This window comes from Lathyrus oleraceus, chromosome 6 (genome assembly GCF_024323335.1).
Source record: "Lathyrus oleraceus cultivar Zhongwan6 chromosome 6, CAAS_Psat_ZW6_1.0, whole genome shotgun sequence".
Classification (NCBI taxonomy): domain Eukaryota; kingdom Viridiplantae; phylum Streptophyta; class Magnoliopsida; order Fabales; family Fabaceae; genus Lathyrus; species Lathyrus oleraceus.
Window position 1 is genome coordinate 165,213,851 of NC_066584.1, and position 6,457 is coordinate 165,220,307.

Genomic DNA, 6,457 nt, shown 5'->3' on the forward strand with positions numbered 1-6,457 from the left:
AATAAATCAAAAATTGATTAAATTTGGATGCATCAATTAAAAATCAATAGTTAAGAAAATCCAAGACATAATTAGAATCAAAGGTAAATGATCAAAGTCATATGGGCCTATGAAATGGATGGTTGACTTTGGTCAATTAGTTTGATCAAACAGTCAACAATCGATCAAAGTCAACTATGAGGCATGAGTTGGGATTTTCACATGCAATGCAATCAGGGCATGGTTCACATGTGTAGTACCCTAAAATTTGCTCTCCCTTTTTGTTGTTCATCTAAACTATAACTTGAGATCCATCTATACTCATTAATGCCTCTTCCATATGCATCGTCCATTCATGATTAATACTTCCTAACAAGCATCTTAGGTTCAAGGTATATGGTTTATGGAAATGAGGGTTTTGCTTGAAGATTGTGGTTTTCCTCATCATATGGGGTGAAACGCTAATTTCTTGATCTTTGGGGGACTTTTATTCAAGGAGACCACATCATGGCACCCATCTGGGAATCCCAACCCTATTTCTTGACTTTGCTTCTATGAGATTTTGAGTTTGACCTCCCGTGGAATGGACTTGACTTCTAAACCCTAGCCTTGGGCCCATGGTTCGAGAATATTGCTTATGGAGAAACCCTAACTCCATATGATTCTCCTTCATGTCGTCGGTACACCTTGTGTTTGTCTGAGGTCAAGATCTTGGTCCCACAACCTTCATTTGCTCTCACTCCATAACATTCCGTTCTGATCATCTCCGCATACCTAGCTCCTAGTTTGCTCTTGCTTGGTTTAGATTCGTTTCATATGTTCTTGGTTTATTCATGTTACTTTCACTTGGTCATTTGAACCACTTCATGCCACACTTGGTGTTTGGTCCATAGACCTTTGTTTCATCATATCATTGTCCATTCAAGTTTGCTAGAGCCTGATATGAGTCATTCAAGTCTTATCATTGTATCATCCTTTAAAGATTTGATTCCATTGGTTCATGTTAATAAGATTCGTCCATTTCAATATCTTTCTTGCCCATTTTCAAATCATGACCATAAACCTCATGTGAGTTTCTAAACCACATTCTCAAATGACCTTACATACATTCAATTTCCATTCAAAGTCAATTCAATCATAATTCAACATCTTCATTTTCCATCCAAACCAATCTACACACTACTACATGACAATATCCAACCATTTGTTTCAATTTACAACAATTAAAACAATTACACAAAACCAATCCAAACTTTCATTGATTCTCCATTTCCTACCTCAAAATTCAAATTCAAGAACCAAGCACGTGATCATTGCCAATACCTACACATGAAGAAAATCCAAAAAATACAAGCTTGTGACATAATGTTCTAACATCTAATCCAAATTCATTTAAACTACAAGCATTACACTTCCATCTTCATAATCATGCACTCCATAGCCAAGCTTTTCCCTTCCATAAAGCACCTATAAAAATAAAGAAACACATCTTTAGATTTTCACTCACTTCAAACGAGGCATGTCCATCATTCAAGATATACCAAATGCTTCAACACATATTCAAAATTTCTAAGCATAAACATTCATTCATTAGTTCATGTTGTCAAGCATAACACCAATGCATGCTAACATTTATTCAAAACCAAAATAACTAACCAGTGCTACAATAGAATTAATTTAGCCTCCATTCTAGCATTAACTGACTATTGCATAACTAACCTAATTGATTTTTTTTCACTTCAAATTTACTCACTAATTTCAAACCAATTCGACTTAAATTTAACAATTTACTAACTATGATTCCGATTCAACAACATACACCAACCTAGTTCAATACCCTAACCTCCTAAAAACAACTTTTGGTTTATCAATTAACATAGGATTGTAGAATTTAACAAGTACCATTTCACCATAAAAACAGAATTTGTGTCTGACAAATTAACATTCACAACAAGACCATGTTTGTTTTCTAACCAAGAGACACATCAGTGCAGTTCAGTTCATTAGTACCATCCTGAAATAGGCCTTCAGTGCTTTGATTCACATGTCGATAACAGCGGGTGTGGTGCAAAGTAGGATTTGATTAGAATTCAAACAAGGGCAATGGAATAACACAAATATCAAGCATATATCACCATTCAGGTATAAAAGGTCCACTAATTCAAGCAAAGCAATTGACACAAGCATGACATACAAGTGCAGCAAGTATAAAAGAAAGAAGTTATGCATTAACAGTACAAGTTACTTGAGCTCGTGGCATTGCAATTATCCAAATAAGAATGTGCATCACAAATAATTTCTTGTCAAAATTCATTTTCAATTGGGATTTCATTAATTTCATTAATTAATATTTACTACCGTTTGCTAATAAGGATTTAACATTTCAGCAGAAAATCGACAAATAAACTGGCACGTAACAGTTTGTAGTTCAGGGCAGGGTTTAATCAAGCATGGTTCAACAAAAAGCATCAACCACAATTAACATTCCATAGGAAATTGAGTGCACCTTCTAACATGATTTCATTTCTAATTAACAGGTGGTGCATTTCAAAAACAGAAAGAATTTGGACTTTTACATTTCAGTTGAATTTGATTCCAACTAACTATTTCATTTATAACAGAATGAGCATTTCCCAACTAACTTATAACAAATTAAAACAAACTCTAACTAACAGTTTTCACTAATACAATAAAACCAAAACAGAATTCTGTAACTAACATAACCGTTCGTAATTAACATAACAACCAATCCACAAACTCTAACAAACTATAACCACTTTCATAACAGAAAAATCCATTTTTCAACTGAGATTTCTAACTGAATAACCAGTGAATTTCATCAAGTTTCGAAGAAACCTATAAAAGGGCATACCTCACTGCAGAATTTTGTTTAGAGTTTTCAATCTTCATCTTCGTCGCCACCTCAAGTCATTCTTCAAGCTACCCTCTTGTGATTCTCCACTCTTCATTCTGTTTTCATCCTTGAAAAGTCCAGAACGATTTCAAGTTCAAAATGATTCTTCTCCCACTTTTCACCCTTCACCATTTCTTCAATCCTTCTTCTCTTCAACTTTCACCATTTCTTCAATCCTTCTTCTCTTCAACTTTCACCATTTCTTCAATACGACTTCTCTTCATCACCTCAGAATCTTCTTCTCTCCAATCCTCAAAAACCCAACCTGCAAGAAAAATGAAAAGAGTTCCTGGAAATGATCAAACGAACCACGAGTGTACAAAATAGAAAGAAGAAGATAGAGGCAAAGATGACTTGCTACCTGCTCGCGTCGACGTTCCAAAGAATTGAGTCAATGCTAGAGCCATGTTCTTCGTCTCTTCTTTTGTTCTGGCTTCGACGGCAAGCTTGTGACGTCGTCCGAAACGGCGTCTCCACCGTCGTGCTGCAACGCACGCCTCAATCATCATCGTAGCCATACGGTCTACGGGAGGAAGAAGAAGAAATTACGAAATAGACGGAAGACGATAGCAAGGCATAGGTCAGAAACTGCGTCCTTCACGCTTCGCCGTCGACGACCACGAATTGAATCACTCGCAACATACAAAACGTCAATGACGCTCCATAACGCAGCAACAATCACCTTCACTTTCACCTCTACGCGACACGCACGGAATTGAACATACTCACCCTCTTCTCCAGGCAACGCATGAACCCGAACACGGATCCACATTCTCCATTTCAATAAACAGTGCACGCGAAGCTTCATCTCCATCTCAACCAACCATGAATAGAAGGAGACGTCGGACGTTGAGGTGAGTGTGTGGTTGAGTCGTAGATGCCACCAATTCGAATGCTTCTCCGACGCCGTAAAGTTTCGCATTTGGATGTTGAAGGCATCTCTTTGGGATGCGCTTTGGTGTAGGCAGGTCTTGGGTGTGTGGGTTTTTTGGCATTGAAGAAACTGGGCCCTTTTACCCACACAAAAACCTGATGACCCAAGAAGCTTCTATCGCTACACCTCATTCAACTCGTACCGCATGCTTGATTGTTGGATTTTTTTTGTGTTTACAGAAGGAATCCATGAGCCTAAGGCCCGTTTGCTAATCAGGCCATTATTCCTATATTCGCACCCCCCATGGACATTCGTTTTGGTTCCCTTTGGTGAAGAGATTTTGGGCCTGAGGGCCATTGGCTGAACCACTGATTTCCCTTGGTTATGCACACCCCAATTCCAGGTTCTGCACCCCATTAACATTTAACTTAATCAAATTTATTTATAATTTTTAGCTTAACTAGGATTTTTATTTGTTAATCAATTTCGCTTAGGCTAATCTAAACTCTTAGGATTTTATTAGGTTTTGGAATTTAATTAGGATTTAGAAGATTAATATAGTGCTTAATTAGAAATTTGGAAATGATTAGATTTTGATTAGATTTAAAACAATAGTGCAATTTCTAAACACAAATTAATTTTAGAATTTTTGGAATTAATCCACCTTGTAGTTTTCTAATTATGGATTAATTAGATTTAACTTGTACTCATAATTGAATATTTTTGTGAAAAGACCATTTTACCCTTTAGGAGTAATTTTGGGTATTTTTTCCATATAATCACATGCTCCCTTAGGAATAGAATTAACATAGAATTTTAATCCAAAAGATTGACTAACTATAACATGCTCCCCTAGGATTTTAATCATAACATGTACCCTTATGTTAGTTTGACTTAATTTCTCACCGTTAGATTAGGACTAACCTAGTTTCGTAAATCATTTCAAACCCTCTGATTTAAATTGATCAAAAGCAATTTTGATCAATTAAATCCTTTGAACTTGTATAATCCCACAGTCTAATTTGAGTGACCAAAAGACCCTTGGTCACTTAATAAGACTTTTATTCTAAGCTGTGGAGCTCGAAGCCTTAAGTCAAGATCTCCAATCAAGGCATCCTCAGTCACATCAAGCAACGGATTATACAAGAAAAATCAAAGGTCAACACTTGGTAATCACAATTCAATTTAATCATACCATATTTTTTAGATCAATCATACCATATTTTTAGATCAATCATACCATATTTTTAGATCAATCATACTTCTCCTTGGACTCCTTGTCTATCCTTTTAGGACGATCTAGGAACAATCCACCTCATCGATCTAGAGTTGTTTGGCTCGTACCTAAAATTTTAATTCATTCTTTTCGGCTAAGATGCCACTTTGCTCTTCGATTCAGAGTTTATCCCTTTCTTGGATCCAAGATGCTATTCTTATTTGATCTCAAATTGTTTGTTCCCCATCCAGTGATATATTATTCCTTATACACAACAATACTTTCTCTTGGGCCCCACTTTTACCCCTTTGAGACGATGTAGCGCCAGTTCATCTTGTGAATCGAGGGTTGTTTGGCTCGTACCTAGACATTTAATTCATTTATTTGGTTGAGAGGCTTATTTAGTCTTTGATTTTAAGTTCCATTCATTTGTGGGTTCCCTTGATACCATTCTGTTGGTACAAGTTATACTTTTCATCACTGTATGCTTGTCTCTCTATTTCTCGTAGTTCTGAACTACGATTGCTCTGATTTTCTTCTTACATAATGAGAATACATAGGCACGAGGATGCGAATCCTTGGCGAGCATACTTCTAATTATTCCTCTTCCGCCTTAGGGCATCACTCATATCTTCCACTATTCATTACCTACCTTCGATCATAAATCGTTCACCCAATGACATATCATTCCTTTGACATTGAAATACACTTTCTTTGGAATTCCATATACATCCTTTTAGGACGCCTAACGTAAAGTCCATATTTCTATCTAGGGTTGTTTGGCTTGTTACCCAGATATCTCTATGGTATAAATCCAATTTCTCTTATGGATTCCAATACACTTTCACCTTTCGGTTTCAAACAATACTTCTTCAGTCGCTTGTCACCAAACCTTTAATTATGTGACTTTGGTCACTTCATTCCGTTCATAACATGATGCATTCATAATCTACCTTCATTCATTCCACATGATATACCTATTCTTTGAGCCAAATACACTATACCTTTGTGCTTCATCTTGTACCTCCTTGTGAACCAAGAGTTGTTTGGCTCGTATCCCAAACACCTAATTCCTCTCTTTTTCAGTCGTTCCAATACAGTGATACTGTGTTGTAGGCCCCCACTTGTTGGTTCGTACCAGTTTACTCTTGGGTTCATATTTCACCCTTGTTGGAGTTCAAATCATATAATCCTTTGATTCATACCATTCTTTGATCACACTCCTTTCCACCTCCCGCCTCTAGTTCCTTGAACTACGAAGCTCTGAATTCCTCATTGTACTATGAGGATACGTAGGCATGAGGGCCCCAATCCTCATCGAGCACTTTATCTATTTCTTTTCCTTTCCCCATTCTTTTGCGAGTAATCTTAGATATCACACCTTTTAGAGCAAGAACAATCAAAACGGTTCCCATGGAGTACCATGGATGTTTGGGGTGCTAATACCTTTCCTTTGCATAATCGACTTCCTTAC

The 6,457-nt window shown here is 36.8% G+C and overlaps 1 long non-coding RNA gene across 1 annotated transcript; it reads right to left on the reverse strand.

The window, feature by feature from the left end:
- Window positions 1–1,109: 1,109 nt before the first annotated feature.
- On the reverse strand, window positions 1,110–3,889 carry LOC127096808 (uncharacterized). Its single transcript, XR_007792830.1, has 3 exons — window positions 3,255–3,889; window positions 2,852–3,158; window positions 1,110–1,446 (listed from the first exon to the last, which is right to left on the reverse strand). It is a non-coding gene; the product is annotated as an uncharacterized LOC127096808 (long non-coding RNA).
- Window positions 3,890–6,457: the final 2,568 nt, after the last annotated feature.